Source organism: Xenopus laevis, chromosome 1S, assembly GCF_017654675.1.
Source record: "Xenopus laevis strain J_2021 chromosome 1S, Xenopus_laevis_v10.1, whole genome shotgun sequence".
NCBI lineage: Eukaryota > Metazoa > Chordata > Amphibia > Anura > Pipidae > Xenopus > Xenopus laevis.
Window position 1 is genome coordinate 29,173,776 of NC_054372.1, and position 19,071 is coordinate 29,192,846.

Here is a 19,071-nt window from a genome sequence, read left to right on the forward strand (position 1 = left end):
CTTTCGACTGCCTACTTCGCCAGATTAAAACTACCGAATTGCTTTAAAAGCCTATGGGAAAGTCCCATAGGCTTTTTTTCTAAGTTTTTGATCGAATAAAAAGGCATTCGATCGATCATTTGATAGAATGAAAATCCTTTGATCGAATATTCGATCGCTCGACTATTCGCTGGGCAGATATTCGCCCATTCGACTATTCGCCAGCGCACAAATTCGCCCGAATTCCCTGTTCGATTCTATTCCCCAGTCGAATTTCGAGGGTTTTAACCCCTCGAAATTCGACCCTTGATACATCTGCCCCTTAATGTATCTTCAACTTAGGGTTCAGTATCAGCTAGATTCTTACAATACACAACTACCTAAAAAAAGGCCAATTTACCACCTGCAGGGCAGGGTGCAGAGTCTGCAAAAGCAAGCACACTACACCATGTTTTTTGTCTTTGCCCTTTGCCATGTAGGTAGAAGAATTCAATTGATACAAAGAATTGGTCCGTATGAGATCCACTTTTGCCATATGAATACAGCACTGCTTGCAATCAGCAGCACAGTATTCATGATGGGTGGGCAGAGGCACACTGATGTCCCTTCTCCTGTTCCCAAACTTGCATGTTATTTAAATGCATTAAAGTCAGGGCTGTGCCCACTGGAGCTGCTCTCTGCACATTGTGCCAGATTTCTTATTCCGGACACAAGTTCTCTTTAAATGAGCACAAAGGGACTCACTTCTGTGCTCCTTAGTATTCTTGCACTTGTGTCTGGGGTTACTTAATAGGGAAGAAACACCTTCAAGCAGGTGTAAAAAAAAAGTGCAAAGCACAATAAAAATCTGCAATGTAAAAACACTCTTAGCAACAATATTGCATTGTGAAAACATAACTTTCATTCTTAATTTAGGGGATTTTCATTACATTCCCCCAGTATGTTTGTGTTTACCTTTTCACAAGATTTTGGGTCCATAAAAACAGCTGCAGTGCCAACTCAAACTGGAAAATGAATCATTATGAAGCCAAAATCTGATCTTGCGGACCAAGTCTGAAAGACATTTTATTTGTTTTATTAAAAACTGCAATAACGAGTTAATAAAATGTGTACAGTGAATGATAACTCTCAATAATGATCTAATGAAATATGTAGAGGGATGTTCTTATCCTGCTCTCAGACCTGGAAAGGAAATATCTCTCTAGCATCTCAAGGAGAGAATCCCTCATCCTCCGCATTGTTTTTACACAGCAATAATGGTCTTTATTACCTAGTCCTAATATCCGATGAAGGACGTAAACTATGATGATGTTATACATCAATTTGTATATTTTTATTACTATATAGTCCTTAAATACTGCCAAAACAATTATGTTAAGCTATATCACTGCCTTTGTTTATATTTGTTTTGACTGTGTTGTACTCCACAGATGCGTAACTGTTGCACTTTTAAATGTTCAAATTATATTTTAGAATAATAAAAATCTACATGTTTGTAAAAAAAAAAAGTGTTGTGTGACCTGGCAGTTGGGATAAAAAGATAAATTAGATGGAGTGTGAGCGCACCCTGACATGCACTTTTACATCCACTTACCCATCTTTCCTTTGCTCCAATAAATGGTGATACTGTGGAAATGGGACCGGAGTTGGCTCCCTCCAACCATAAAACAATGACTCTGCCACCATAAAATAAAGAGACAATTAACCTTGGTCACTGAACACTTGGGCATAGACTCACTGTGATAGGCTGAGTGTAAAGTTCTGTGGTGCTTCTGCTGCCCATGTAACCTATGCATATCTTTGGAAATAGCCAGAAGTACACGTTCAAGTACACAGCCTAGTGTATTCCAAGTAAGAGGAATTTGCTACTGAAAAGAAAACAAAGATCATTTACACACCATAGGGACCATACAGAGGCCTCCACTCCAACTTCTTCTCCCCATTACACTCCCTAAAGACAGCTCAGCTCCCCTGTACGTGATAAGGGAGTAGTAAATTGGAGTCAATGGCCACCATGTCTGGCTACTTAACCTAAAGTCCCTGGCACCATTGTATTAATTACTAACCAGGAACATGTATAGTGATGGGCCAATTTGCATCGTTGTTGACGGCCATTTCACAAATTTATTCGCCAGCGGCGAATCGCGCAAATTCGCCACAAATTCGCCCATCACTAAACATGTGCACTTGAAGCCAGAATCAGATAAGCTCATGTGCAATGATTATGGAGTGCTATTTGTCCCAAGTACATTTTGTCTACAAAAATATATTCTGTATACAAAATTTGTCATTTCCCTACATATGTAATTCTAACTATATACCCTGGAAAAAAATATACAAAATATTTATTTATAGTAGTGAAGAATAAGGACAAAATCAAGTTTCTGCACAAAAAGATATGCAGGAATGCACCAAATCCTGTACGAATCTCTCGTGAAGGATTTGGGGGTTCGGTTGAATCCCGAAATAGTGGATTTGGTACATCCCTAATAATATCACAATGTCAGTTCTGTAAATTCAAACATTATGTATTAAATCGGTCAAATGCATGTAACAGAACCAGTGATGTGTAATGTTCCTTGCAGAATGAATGACGGAAAACACATGAACAAATACAAAATGGTGTAAATGAGAAGCATATGCCAAACTACAAAATTAAAATTAAAAATTAAAAATCTAGATTTCGATGACGAAAAAGATACTTATGACAGAAAGGAAAAAAATTATATGCAGAATCCATTCTGTTAACAAAGTGAACTGTCATTTACACAAAGCTTTTGTTTTATTACCACAATATAAATTCTGTGCAAAAAATCTGCCAGTGAAGTTACTGAACCAATAAGAAACAAACATACTTGTTAATTAATGACAAACAAAGTGTTTAATTGCATTCCATTTATTGATCTTTTTTCACACTGTTTTAATTGGGTCTTACCTGAAAATTCTAACAAAGGTAAAATAAATATAAATGCTGTACTGACAGAACGATTCTGTTGGCATAAAGCTGATAGAATGATTCTAAAAATGGTTGTGTAGATGACAATTAATTATAAAGACAAGCATTCAAACCATAAATATGATAACTTGAGGCAATACGGCTATTCTCATTTTCTTCCATTCTAACCTATTATTAGAATAGGCCTAATATTTAGTGATGGGCAAATAAATTTTACATTTCCACGATTTGCCACCAGCAAATAAATTTGCAAAACTGGTGTGAAAAGCCGCCCGCGTCAAAACCTATTGACACCTATTGACTTTAACGCCCGCATCAAAATTTACGTGAGCGTCAGAATTGACACAGGCGTCAATATTCGTGTTTCGCAAATTTTTCGGCATTTCAAGAACTTCGCAGGAAATACACATATTTTTGGGTGAACCGAAACTGACAAATTCGCCCATCTAACAAATTCTCAAGTCAATAAATCTCAATGTCTTAATCACATAATAGTAAAATCACTATGGGATGAAAAAAGAGTATTAAAATGACTCCAATAACAGACTGCTTGTTATGTTTATTTTATTGTTGTTTGTTACTGTTAAGTATGCTTACGTTTTATTAATTCAGTAATTTGACGGACATAATTCTTTACAGAACTGATATTGTGGAACTGAAACAAACGTTTTGTGGAACTGAGCTTGGCATATGTTAGTCATATTCACATTATATATTTTACATAAATCATTTGAGCTTTATTTATTAAAGTTCAGATTTTAGTGGTTTTAGACTTTTTTGAAACCACGACTAATCTCACAAACTCTAGAACCATGACTGTCATTTAATTTATAAAAAGTTCAGATTAAAAAAGTACGAACGAAAAAAAAGCAATGAACACCACTGAAAACTCGAAATCTTTCATGAGTTTTTTTTTGGACAATTCATAGAGAAAAAAAAACCTAAAACCTCTAACATTCTGATTAAAAATGATCCAATCAGATCAGCGCTTCTCCCATTGACTTTTACAGCAGCTTGACAACTTTTACTTGCTGCTGAAGTTTGGCATGAAAGGCTTTTGTGTTTTTTTTTCACATGAATCTAAAATTTTTAGAGCTTTTCAGAAAAATAGGAAAATCCAATTTTTTTGTGATTCGTGGAAAAAAAATATCACAATTTGATTGTTAGTAATTGTGCCCCAAAGGGAGTTGTCCAAGCCATTTATTAAAGATTTTTGAGTTTTTCAACTTTTTTTTTTAAGCATGTAAACTCACAAATTCAAGTTTTGTGAGTTTATAAACTGGAGGCATTCCAAGTTTTTTTACATGATTGTATTTAGACAAGTTTTTTACATTTGAATTTTTTCATAAATAAGCAAACAATCAAATTTTTTTTCAATTGGGAGTTTATTTGAAATCGAAAACAACCTCACAAATCAGATTTTTGATAAATAAACCCATAAATGTATTTTTGTAGATAAAATATACTTGGGACAAGCGACACCTTATAGACGACTGTCATCAAAATCCAAATACCCCTGACAGTTGCGAGTTTAAATCATGCAAACTCTTTGTCAACAAATATCTTTGAATCTTTCACCTCTCCATCAATCTCACTGCTCATGCCATCATCTCCTGGAAGATAAAAAAAAAAAAAGAGAGTGTACACAAACCCCCACTAGGGGCAGACAAGAGTTTCTTTGTAAGGGTAAAGAAACATTTAAAGGACCAGTAACACCACTTTTTTTTCAATACTTAGTCCCCCCCAAAACAGCTATAATAATAGATAAAGCTTACTTCCCCTTGGATTTTTTTTCAAATCTTCTGTTTGAATTTGACTTGCAAAGTTTCCCATAGGAGAAAGGCAAAAATACAATGGCAGCTTGAATTCCTCTGTGAGCTGAATTGGAAGTCCGCTTCGCACCAGTGACCTAAAGCACCTAAACTTTTTTTGCAATTTTTCTCCTATGGAGCACTTTGCAAAACAAAATTCAAGCTGAAGATTTGAAAAAAATCCAAGGGGAGTTAAGCCTTACCTATTATTATAACTGTTTTGGGGAGAATTTTATAAGAATTAAAAAAATTTGATGATACTGTTCCTTTAAGCTAAAGTAGTAATAGGTTCCTTCTGACAGTGATTCATTTGGGGGAAAGAGAACAGTTCTGATGTTCCTCTGCTCAGGAGAATTATTCTTACAAGTTCCCCCAACTGAAGCAGAATAGTGACCAGCAGGTGGTGCTGTTGTTGCAAAAAAATAAAATAAAAACGTGACAAAAGAAAAGAAAATATGTCACAAAAGTACAATGTGGCAGGTGGTCCTCTATTGCTCTGGGTCTTCATCAGAGAAAGGATTCACTTCCCCTATGTTAGGATGTATTCAGAAATAATTACTGTAGCAACGGGATTCAGGGGTTCACACTTATTTCTCTAGAACCGAGGGGTGCCTCAGGCGCAGATCTTCAACCAGTGAAGTAGATAATGCCACATGCAAGGGATGATAGATTTAAGGTAAATAAAGCAGGTAGTATTTAGAAATCCATGGAACCCCAGACTAGATTTAGCATTCTGGCCCCTATTCCAATAATCATAGATTGTCCAACCCCAACTATAAGTTCTTGTGTGCTCAGAGCAAGTGGGGTATTGGGCACTAGTACAAATGCATTCTTCACAGAAAATGGAAAGGCATGAATATAAGTGCAACATGCAGAGGTTGAGGGGGTATAGGTGGATACAGGCAGGTCTGGACTGAGAATTAAAATAGGCCCTGGCATTTCAGGTACACAGAGGCTCAATCAGCCCCACCAGCCCACTAAATACTGACTTTCTATGGCACCTTATAGCAGCCCCTCTGGCATTTGGCACCCACAAATTGCCAGTCAGGCCTGGATGCAGGCATAATCCAGAAGCTGTCGGTGATTGGTGCATAGGTGAAATTATATTATATAAATTATATTATATATAATTATGGATAAATAAACAGACTTTTCCAAATCCCCTTGAGTTACAAATACATTGAATTGTTCTGGAAAAGGGATGCTCCACTATAGTTGATATCAGTGAAACCGATGAAATAGACAATTGTGCATATACAAAAGTTACCACTAGGTGGCAATATAATAACAGTCACACAATTGGTATAGCTATAACAAAAGCCAAGTTTGCCCTCTAATTTATAAATCTTCTGTTAAGAGTTAATCTCCTAACAGCTTGCATTAAATTGGCCTACTAACAACATGAGTCATTTTTGTTTTACTTCACTTATTTTATAGTGAAAATTAACACCTTCTGTTAAAGAGCAATTTTTAGCTCTTGGACAGCTAATTTGTTTAACAGTCACTTAAATAGGAACTACATCCTTCCTAATATCTAGCCCTGCTTCCCCATCCCTCCCTGTGGGAGTTTAACTGTTCTCTCTCATCTGCAAAAGTCTTCTGCTTTGGCCCCTGTGACTGTAGATTTTTCTCAACCCTGGTGCCTGAAGGGGACATATTTTGCACTTGTACATTTGAGGTACCAGAAAGAAAGAAAATTGCACAATATAGATTTAGAGCATATGCTGCAGTGCCACTGAATACAGCATGGAACCTATCGTAATATATCTGGTATAACTGTTTTGCATTTGCTACTGTTATAATGGTATATCATGTGTTCTATCTGAGAAATGAAAATATTTCATGTACGGGAGCTACTGATATCCACTGTAACTTAGTGACACTGCATAATGAAGCTTCACATTGGAGTAGGAAGCCAAATGCAGAAAGACTTTTCTCCCCGGGGGTCTGGGTGATACACAATTCATAACATAAAAATACTATACTAAAGCTGGGAATAACTGGGCTTCATTTATAAGAAAATGCAACCACTAGGCACAAACCCACACCCACATTTTCTTGCACCTAGTGCCAATTGCCCCACTTTGACTGAGTGAATTAGACAGAAGCACAAATCACAAATCAACGATGTTATAGGGGAGCCCTATACTTATACACCTGCTACTAACCAGGACTGAAGCTCAGGGCTCTCTTTATACTTATATGTAGGGATGCACCGAATCAAGGATTTGGTTAGTTATTTGGCCATCATTCTGCCATTTTCAGCAGGATTCGGCCGAATCCTTGTGCCTGGCCGAACCGCATCATTAAAATCATGTGACTTTTCGTCACAAAACAAGGAAGTAAAAAATATTTTAGCCGCACACTTCCCTCCCCCTCACTGATTTGCATATGCAAATTAGGGTTCGGATTCAGTTTGGCATTCGGCCGAATCTTTCACAAAGGATTCGGGGGTTCGGCCGAATCCCTACTTCGGTGCATCGGTGCATCCCTACTTATATGCTACATTTGAATAATGTAGAGTGTCTTTCTCCATATCCAAAGAGGTGTTATTAGCGCAAGTGTCTCTCTCCTTGTCCAAATGGGTGTTAAAATGGTAAGTGTTGGAAAAACACTGGTGCTGCGGAATGAGATTCTTCCAGTCCTGCAGTACATGGTCCAAGCATGGCCACTTTTGGCTACTATCTGCAGAGCCATCACAAGGACAGTGTTTTACTTCATCTTGGGTTCCAAGCTATGTACAAGGAGACCCACAAAGGTGGAAAAGGTGTTCCAGACATCCCCACCCTGCTGAGGAGTTTCTTTGTATGCAACTGCATCTGCCAGATGATCACCAGAAAAGACAAGGACTCTGCTTGCATCCATGTCCCGCTTCTTCCTTTTACCATGCTGGTGTGCACTAGGGTGGGACAAATGGGACAGCTCCGACCTTTACAACTGGAACAACGTTTGCAAGATAACACCAACTTGAGGGAGTCAAGTCCAACTTGTGGAAACCAAGACAATCAGTGGCTCTGCGCCAATGAGGCGAGTTGAGAAACACTGGTTACCAGGGGTGGCAAAATGGGCTCTCTGTGCGGGAGAGGGGCCAGGATCGCCCCTTAAAATAATCCACAAATTAATCAGAGCCAAGGATATGTTGGAGTCTATTCCAGGGCTCCCTGAGGACACCACAAATCTGGGAGAACATTCAGAACTCTCCAGACAGTCTGCCCATAACCTCTGTAGGTGCCAGCACTGCCCACGGTGCATTATTCACAAATGTACATTTTCTGGGATTGTGGATTTACACAGGCCCTGCTTAATACCCTGGAACACAAACTCTGTGTGCGCAGGAACACCATGCAGCGTTGTATGGATTGTTTCAGGGCACCCATATGGAAGGGGCAATTCTGGAAGCCTTATGAACCGAGTAAAGCACATTTTGAGTTTTTTTGTGGGTTTGACAGTCTGCTCCATGACTACAACATCAGCGACAGCCTTGAAGAAGAAGAGGATTGAATAAACCCTCTTCTTCCCCCATCCCTCCTCATACACAGTCGTGGAGTAAGTGTGTCACTCCATACCCAACAGCTGTCTCTCTATACAGGTGGAATAACTGCGAGTGTCTCTCTTCATACCCAAACTCACTTCTGTTAAAATCACACATATAAAATAAATTGGCAATTTGGCAAAGTAGTGTTTGGCTGCATATAAACAAGTTCAGTCTGCTGCATGTATCTAAATTAACTTCTACTTAGCCATGCCGGATGTAGTAGAAGCATCTGCTCTCCGTTATTTCTTATTTACAAAAGTTCTCCTTTATTTTTGTGTTTCTTTGTTGTTCAGCAGTGGTGCCAGCACTTGCAAGGGCTATGGCTCCCGTGAGGCAAAGAGACTTCATTGTGAATGTTTCACTGATTTCCATACCGCATCAGCCCTAATGTTCCTTCATATATTTATCTTAAGATTTAATAAAACAAGAAAAGCAATAAACTGTTATTTCCCCTCAGATTGCCATTTGTGCGACTCTGTAAAATGTCCAGGAAGGAGCTGAGAAGTCTGTTACCGATCAAGGATACGGGGCAGGCGGATATTAAAGCTTTTAATTGTCGTTAGGTAGAATAAACCCCTAGTTGGCTTACACACTGATTTGTGGTGGAAAAGCTAAGAATGGATCAGTAGAAAGTGTGTCCTGGGGCTGGGACGGGGTCAGGCAGAAAGATTAAGTGACTACTAAGTATCTATAAAATACAAACTGCCTGTTCCGGGGGACTGCGGCTGATAGATGAAGTGAAATGATGAAAGGAGAAAGATTAATGGACCCACAGATTACACTTGGATGCAAGATTAAACTTTTCTGTCTGAACCCCAAAAAACTGTTTTGCCAAAAAATAAATAACGTTTCCAATTTGCATTTATTTAAAAAAAATGTCAGTGGTATTCCATATGTAATTGCTATTGAAAGCAGTATCTGTCTGGCTTTATATCCTCTGCACTGGTGGTTCTGACTGTAGAAACAGTGTAGCAGCACCCAGCTGGGGTTCCCCCCGAGGGCACCGTAGTGATCAATAACTCCCATGTGCCCTAAACCCATAAGCCTTAGTACCTTTAAAGGAATTAATTAAGTGCCTGTGTTAAAAGCTTAGAATCAATTCCAAAGTAGTAGAGCAAGTATAGGATCATTTATCCAGAAACCTGTTATACAGAAAGCTCTGCATTACAGGAACGTCATCGCACATAGACTCCATTTTAAAAAAATAATTCACATTTCATGTAATTTTTCTCTGTAATAATAAAACAGTGCCTCGTACTTGATCCCAACTAAGATATAATTAATCCTTACCGTAGGCAAAATGGTCCTAGTGGGTTTTATTATTATTTACATTTTTTTTTTTGTAGACAAATTAAAATTATGGAAATCCCCAGGTTCCGAGGATTCTGGATAAACGATTTTATACCTGTAATAGTAACAATTAATCTAATGATAAATCACATATCGCCTGATGACTTATACTTTCTGTTAATATTAATGATAAAGCTGTAGGGCTCCGTGCTGTCCTGTCCCCACTAAGTATGTGCCACATCCTTCAGTCTGTACAGCTGTGGCCTAGAGATTGTGTCTGGCACCACATGATGAAGAGTGTGTGGGGATATCTGGGCATCAGATATTGTCTCAATTTTCTAAATTTTACTTAAATGTTTTTTTTACCACTAGCTCATGGTCACACATTGTTGTTATAAAGAAATGTTTGCTATAAGGGCTCAAACAAAGTGTGATTTATTCTTCATTATATGAAGTACACAAAATTAGATGACAGATAGAACAGGGAAATGGCATTTGCTGCCAATAAGGGAACTGACTGTTCATCCCTACTGATGCTGAAGTGTAGTTTCCAGCACCCCCTGACAGCCTTCTCCATCACATTTAATTTAAATGCTACATTATTCCTGCTGTTATTATAACCTCAGGCTGAAATGCAACAACCGATAGAGGTACTAGTAACTGGTTTACCAATCTGCTTTACACACCTTCTGCACCAACTAAAGTCAATCACTGACAATATCCAAAATAGCCCGAAGGCCCTGTAATTAGGCAGTCATGTGATGCCAATGATTACTGTCGTTTGGAGAGCAATTCTATGGCCGGAATTTACCAGCTTCTAGTGCCGTGTTATTTGCTCAATTACCGTGTATAGCTCAAATGGATCCATAATTAGTCAGAATATATATATATATATATATATATATATATATATATATATATATATATATATATATATATATATATATATATATATATATATATATATATATATATAGTCAAATACAAGAGTCCTCTGCACTCAACCCATTATCAATATATTTAAGACAGAGACATTTTGTGCATACTGCTACTAAAAAATGCCTTACCCTTTAAACAACACAGGGATTGTTTGTCCATATATTGCAATATATTTAAGCTGGCCAACTACGTCAAAGTCATCCCATATCTGGCCAGTCCTATGCTCAATTTTATCTGATTCATTAAGAATTCTATTGCTTCATTATACATTTTACAAAGGGACTTGGTTTTACCTGCATATATATATATATATATATATATTGCAAAGTGCTGCTAATTTGACGTCACTATTTTTTTGTATACTGTTTTTGTTTTGCATACTGTCTCCAGCCTTTGTTCAATACAGTTTAATAACACCTAAAAGCTCCAATCTTGGTAATACAATCAACACCTAACTTAATGACTAGTGATGAGCGAATATGTCCCGAACAACTTCCCACGAAATTCGTAAAATGTTGTAAAATCCTCAAAATGAGAATTTTGATGCCGGCATTAACGGTAATGGGCGTCGAATAATGTTGATGCGTTTTGACGCGATAGATTTTTGCGGCGCGTGTCCAAAATTTTTTGATGCCGGGGAATGTACGCGGCAGTTTCACAAATGTATTTACTGCCGGCGAAATGTGGAAATTCACAGAGAATTCACACCTGGCGAATTTATTCACCCATCACTATTAATGACATCCTTGTAGATTATGATAAACAGATTATGTTGATTGGAGCAACACTTCAGAGGATATATATTCTCGAAGGAAGATCATATTTATTCTGAATTGAGAAAGCCAGTTGGATGACTGCTGAAACATCTTCAAGGGAAAAAAAAACACAGCAAGTCCAGTTGATTTGACTTATTTCTACAGATATACAATGCCCTGGATGAATGAGAATCTTCACAAACATTTTGCACAATACACTTTGTATTTGTACAAAGTGCCCAGAACTGGAATATTTTTCTGACTTGCTCTTTGCAGAGAGTTGTTACATGCTCCCAATGGCACACTATCTTTATATAAAGCACACAGACAATGACAGGCCTAGGAAAATCTTGGGGACAATACTGTCCTAACCCTAATTTATATATACACGCTTTAAATTAACATTTGTAACTGGCTGGGTACTTCTTGATGTACCAGCCTAGGGTAGTGGGTAACCCATCTAACAATTTGAAGTGAATTATGTATGATGGGCAAGTATATTGTTCTACTTATTCCCACTACCCAGGCCAGAACTATGTTTTCTGAATAAGTAAAACAATGTACAGGTATGGGATCTGTTATCCGGAAACCCATTATCCAGAAAAAGCTGTCTTCCATAGACTCAATTTTATCAAAATGTTCCAAAGGTTTTCAAATTATTTCCATTTTCTCTGTGATAATAATACAGTACCTTGTACTTGATTCAAACTAAGATCTAATTAATCTTTATTGGAAGCAAAACCAGGGTTAATTTAATGCTTACTAGAAGACTTAGGTATGAAGATCCAAATTACATCAGATCAGTTATCCAGAAAACCCCAGGTCCTGAGCCTTCTGAATGATATGTTTTACTATGTATGTCTGCAGAGGGCGTACATACTGCTTGCTCTCTCTATTCTTTCCTATTGGGAGAGTGTTTTATTGCCATATTTTGTTTTGTTTTTTATTGTAGTTTTTTTGGGTTCTGGAGTAATAATGAGTGAAAATTCCCCATGGAAAATTCACTGCGACAAAAAAACGCCTATTGACTTTAATGCATTTGGACAAAAATGTTGCAGAAACAAAAATTGTCGCACAGAACATTTTTTTTTACGCCCCTTGACTATTTTTGAATTTTTTGCAGTTTGGCGAATTTTTTGGCGAAACAAAACAGGATAAATTTGCTCATCACTATTCTGGAGCTCCATAGTCTGTGAATGTATACTGTTTTCTAGTTCCAAGGCCACTAACATGGTCTGTGGTGTGGAGGAGCAGCTGAAAGACAAGCAAAAGAAGGTTGACATCAGATGAGGCAGGATGGAATATTAAATTATTACATTTAGCCAGGATTTAATTAAAGTTAATTTTTATCATCAGCATCTAATTATCAAAATAACACGGTATACTTTGTTTTAATTTTCTAATCTGAGACATCCTTGCTAGGCTACTGGGGTGTCTACTTCAATTTTGTCAGAAGTCACATATTTGGATGCTTTTTGACCTGCCATACTGCTCTCACGCAGGTAGAGTAGAACATAACACAATTTCCAGCTCTCTATCCAATTGGTACAACAGTGACCTGGAACCTGCGCGTCCTGCATGCCCCCATTCCAAAAGAGCAGCAAAATATCTACTTACTTTGTTCAGGTAAAGAACAGGGGAGGGTCAGTGGCACTTGGTATCAGGTGGCAACAAAAGTCTCTTGCATTTTGCATAATCTTTGGGACAAGAGACATCTTTATAAACACAAATGAAAGTGCCTATGAAGTAGTGACTCACAGGATCACCTATAGCTGTGTCACCAGCAGAAGTCACGTGGTCTGCTTCCGCTATAGTTATAAAAGTATCCTAGAAGAAAAACAGGCCCAAGGTTTAATTGTGTCCACAAATCCCAGCCGGCTCCTACTTGTATCCCTTCAAGTCCGCAAAAATATCACTAAAAATGAAAAGCCACAGGGGACAGACAAAACAGAATATAGGGTAATATTGTTGCCACCTCTTGTGTGAAAAGCAAAACAATTAACTTCACCTTATAAGTGTTACCCTCATTCGGTATTAACCACCACCAAAGGGTTAAAGAACTTTCCTTAGAGACTTGTTTAGGTGGGTACTCACAAACATAGAATATCAACTTGCACGTAAAGAATCGTGAAGCACTTCTCCTGGTATGAACTACGAGCACAAATAAGATTTGCAGCCTCTGCCGAATTAGCGATGTTGTAATTGTGCCTTAGAAGCTGGCGTGCTTAAATCAGCGCGCAATGGTGCAGAATTTAAAATGTTTAAAAGGCACATTTGGGCTTTAGATCATTGCCCGTTATAGGATCATTCTTTGTGAGTTCCTGGTGCTCTGTATTTGTATCCCTGCCTGTTATTTGTTATCTGATATCTGATTCCTGTTTTGACCCCTGCCTGCCTGACTAATCTGACTTCTGGTATCCTGACCCCTGCCTGGTGATTTGGCCCGATCTGGGCCTGTTTTGACTCCTCTCGATTGATATCCCGGCTTTGACCCTTGCCTGTCTGACTTCATTTGTATTCTGCCAGCAGCGACCCGGCCTGATTTGACTACGCTTTCCGTCTACACCTTGTACTGTGACCTTCTGCCCGAAAGACTCTGCTTTACCGTAGTGCCCCTTTGCTTGTCCAGAACCCTTCAATTGGCACCTCTCTTGATAAGACCTGGCGGCATCCGATTAGCCGAGGGCTCCTCCCGAGGTGAAAGGCGGCTGTTAAAGGCAGAAGCAAGAGCCGAGAACAGGGTACTTAGCAAAGGTTCTGGATTTAGAGTGCCGACCGTGACAGAACCTTAAAATGACATGAAAAAAACAAAAATAAATGAGCTGCCAAAGATCCAGACTTTTCAAGTAATCGTTGCTGTGTTTCTGAAAACAAGAAGGAACAGTTACCAATGGAATGCAAAATATGTAGGCAACTGTTATTCAGCTTAGATATATTTGCAAATAAATTTAAATAAAATGGTCAAATATTGAGAATTGAGAATATATATATATATATGTATAGGTTTTAATGATCTATATACAACCACATATCTTTATCTGACATCAGTGCAGATGGAGAATGGCTTGCTGTTACTCTATGGGAGGAATAGAAATAATTATTCCTAACCTTCCCTCCCAGTGAACAGAGAGATAATAAGACCTTTCCATGTCCGGATTATTATGCCTAATGAGTGATGTCAGCAAGGAAAATCAAGTAATAATGTACATTGGGATTAACTCTGACTATGTCACTTCCTTTCCATTTACATAAGTACAGCTAAATACAGAGCTGGTATATGATTTAAATAGGGGGTTCTGGAAGGGGCTTGAGCATAACCAGTTATAGCATTGCAGGGTTTAAGGTTCCCATACAAAGAAGCAAATGCAATGTAGTCAGACCCAAAAGAATAACTGAAAGTACACTATCATTCTCAAATGCTTCTTGATTTTTTTCAGTTCTTTAGACATTTCTAATTAGTGCTGAGATATATTCTGTTAAAGCATATATCAAGGTTTGATAAAAGGTATATTGAACCTACCATTGAGTTGTTTCCCTTGGCCACACTTACTGATCTCATTTACTCTAAAGAATCCTTGGGTGGTTTTTTGAACCATCTTGGCTCCTATTTTGCTGTTCTTAGAAATACAAATTTAATTACCCCATGGTTACTTGGCTACAAGAAAGCAGATTGATTTTTTTGTGCCTTTCATTTGGGCTTTTACTTCTCCATCCTAGTACCTGACTAGTCCTTTTCTCTATCCGCAATGGCATATAGGGATTATTGTTGCGTGTGGTAAACTACCCTGCCTATGGGCAACAAAGTGCCAGAAAATAACTTTTCATTTTGTATCATGGGAATAGCTGCAGGGAAATCCCTCCTATTTGCTTAATAGAGCTTCAGGAGTTTTACCTGTAGGTCTTCCTGTGATTTGCAACGAAAAGTTATTTTTGGGTGATTTACTTACAAGATGTAGGGATTGTAGGGATTTATTTTAATTGCCTTAGTAGAAGATGTTAGGCAGATTACAATCAATCCTATAACAGATAAATATTTTATATAAGAGGCAAAAGACAGTTCACAGCTCCTCAGTTGCTCTTAAAAACAAATAGTAGAGGAGAGGGCATATACACAGCGGAGCGTACAGGCTAATGTCCTCCCTATTTAATTGGTAGAGGGTTTACCTGGAGTAGAGATTGGTTCAATGGACTGCATTGCAATAGAGGTCAGTTATGACAATTTCTAGCTGTACACTACATGTATAATATGCCCCTTTTACAACTTTTCCATTTTTAAGGCTCCCTTTTATCAAAAAACCCTTTATGCAGTCTTTAGCAGTCATAACATTTTTTTGTGAAACACAATTAATTTAGTACTAAGCCCGACCCACTCACCTCTCTACATACACCATTTTTTTAAATGAGGGGAAGTTGTCTGGTTGCCAACCTCTTTAGTTTTTTTTTTTTCGATTTTTTAAAGTTTTACTTTTCTCCATTTAGGGTGGGAAAATGGATTCTGTGTAGGTGGTGGAGTGTGCCCATGGCCACTTCAGTTTAACTAGCATTTTCCCACTTTTCACTTACAGTTTAAACTATTAAACAAAGTATTAAAAGAATGCGTGCCGTTTTCTACATTATGTGAAATTAAGAGCCGCTGGAAGTTGAAGTGTTAACAGTAGACCTGTTACAATATCATAAAGCTGAAGCCAATGATGATCAATAGTGGAAACATTAGTGGGCTATATTGCAAAATAGCAGATAACTGGATAGAGATACACTGCTCCGTCCTATAATAAAAGTATAGTAAATCCATGATTGTGCATTTTACAGACAAGAGGAATAAATTAGCAGCACAGTTACTGACATTAATAATACATAAAATGTCCCTGTAGGTCACTGCGGCACATGTAGATCTGTAGACACTTACCCAAGCTAACAGAGCTGTGGTTAAATAAGAAACTTGAGATGTAAACTGGATATTAATTCTGTGACTTCCACCTACAGTATAACTACCACTTGGAGCACCTCCCTACAGCCTTCTACTTTCAGTGGATTATTGGGATATCAGCTAGTGGGTGCAGGGCCCACCGGGGCGGATGCCGTCTTAGGGGCCCCCACACCCCCCATGAGCCCCTTGCTGCACCCCCATGGGGCCCCAGCTGCACCGCCGCACCCCTTATAGGGCCACTGTCTTCCACCCTACCCCCTCCCCATAGCATGCGTAATTGAATGTACCATCAGCGCGTATGGGGAGGGAGATCTACGGCCTGTGTGAGAGCTGACGAGGTTCGGATCTGAGCTTTTGAGGATCAGGTCTGGGCTGGTGGGGACCTCCAGGGCCGGGGCCCATCGAGTTTTTTCCCCTGTGTCCCACCGGCCCAGTCCGACCCTGGATATCAGTTTAGCTACAGCAGGGGGCTGTAGTTTGGTGGGGTGGTTGTTCACTGTTTTGTTAAAGGTGCAGCCACCTTCCCTCTCACAAGTGGGGTTGTGGGAAAACCTTTCTGCTGGGGGGGGGGTGGCCTTCAAATATTATGCCACTTGGTTTTACCAAAAACACTTGTTCAAGAGACAAAATCCTCTTTGACCTTGATACTTATTTATAACTAGGACAGCCCCCACAAGCTTCACTATATGACAAAATGTATTCCCATCTAAATGTACATGTCCTCAGCTGGAAAACTCACTGCCAAATTCAAAACTATGGTGTCAGTTTACGAAGGTGCAATAAGCAGCGATAAAAGCCATCGCCAGAAAAAATGGCGGAAAACATACAAATATAGACAAAATTTTCACCAAATTTTATCACCACCCAGAGAATGGCGTTATGTGAAAAAAAGACAGAAATATTATAGTAAAAGAGAAGTATAGTCAGTATTTTAAACATATAAATAGTGATTGCCCTGGGGAATAATGATACTTATAATGTATTATTAGTGAATTTATTAAGAAAAATCAATATAATGGGAAAATAATTTATTCCTTATAGTACTTAATTGGCCATAAGTATATTTAATAAAAAATGATAAACTGGTAATGAATACTATTTTATATAAACTCATTCATATATATATTCATTAGTGTGGCCATTGGCTAATTTTTTAGACATAACGCTGAAACAAAGTGCTACCCTTGTGTAATTAAAGCCACTTATCGCAAGACTGATTTGTCTCATCGCACTTTAGTAAACATGCGAGCAGCGTTAACTTTGTCCCAAGAATATTCTCAGCGATAATTGGCGATGGGTTATAGACAATTTTTACAAACTTTAGTAAACAGACCCCTATTTCTCAAAGCAACTCCAGCAGCCACACACAAGCATCACATCTCCATACACAAAGCAAAGTGTCAGTGTAAAGTATCACCGCCATCAGAAAAACTCTCTTATATGGGATGATTAAATGGTGCATCATAAGATTAAAAACCATTAAAAAATGCCAGGAGAACTCTACCTGCCTAAATGCATAAAGCTGGCCATAGATGTTGAGATTTTTAAAAGATCCGATCCTTATCGTGAGACCACGATGTTCTTGGAACGATCGTACGAATTGACCATCAACTAAAAAGACCAATTTGCCAGGAAAACAAAGGGGAGCTGCCTGCTTGGCCCTGCAAACATAGATACATTGCACTGGGACCGACAAAGATTTTTTGACCTGGCCGATCAATTTCCTGACAGATGTCGCCTGAAAAATCGTAAGATGTACGATCGTTCAAATCCCACTAACCGCACGATAATTTCGAAGGATTGGTCGGACTTCCCTAAAATCGGTCGTTCGGCAAGAAGAATCGTCGCGTCTATGGGGATCTTAACACTGACTGTAAAGTTTGGTGGATGAGGAATGTGGTTAGGGACTGTGTTTCATGGTTTGATCTAGAGCCCCCAGTTTAAGTGAGAGCCAACCATAATGCTACATTGTACAATGACATGCTTGACAACTCTGTCCTTCCTACCTCCTAGAGTTTGGCAAGGCCATCAGACTCAGTCTCTCTGAACTTGAATGCAACCAGGCCACTTGGAGTGGTTGGTACTAGGTCTTCTATAAATATAAGTAATTCATAGGATCTGCTAGACACTTTCTGCACCTACCCCATCATTATGGAATAGCGGTAGCCCATAAGATCATTGTGTCTCAGATTAGTAACCGTTTCGAGATCTATTAACCTTTATTCACCTGTTCCTTGAGCAGTATTTATATATTTTGCTTACAAGCAAGGGTAAGATTGAAACTTCTGCTTTCCTACTTATAATTTGTTACGGAAACCGATTTGATTGCTGCTGTATCAGTACTTGAATATATAACAATGGAACATTTTGATGCAGAAAACCCGAAAAAGTTGCAGTAAAAAAGACAAGATTTTTTTGCGATTTATTAAATCCCGAAGGTGTTAAAAGTCTGAATAAAAAAGTACTCCAACACAGACCTGCCAAGTTCATATAGAAGTCAATGGGACAGTCCTGCAGATCTGCACTGGGTTTCATGCAATAATCCTAAGATTTTGTGGTTTTGGGACATCCAATCCAGAAAAGTCGCAGTTGTCTGTGACAAATACAAAAAAGTAGCGGTATTATGATTTTTTTAAAATGATTTTATCTTGTTTTTCCCAAATAAATAATTTTCGGCCAAATGTATTGATAAATAATGGGGAAAAAAACTTTTTGGATAAATAACCCCTTGGTGTTTGGGCAGACCATGTGGATGTAAGTCATTTTCTTCTGGAGTGTTTTTTTAACACTGGCCCTTTAATCGAGCTTACTTAAGATGTTAAGTAGGCATAACAAGGGAAACTACAGGCAAAGTAAATGTGCTCATCAGAAACATGTCC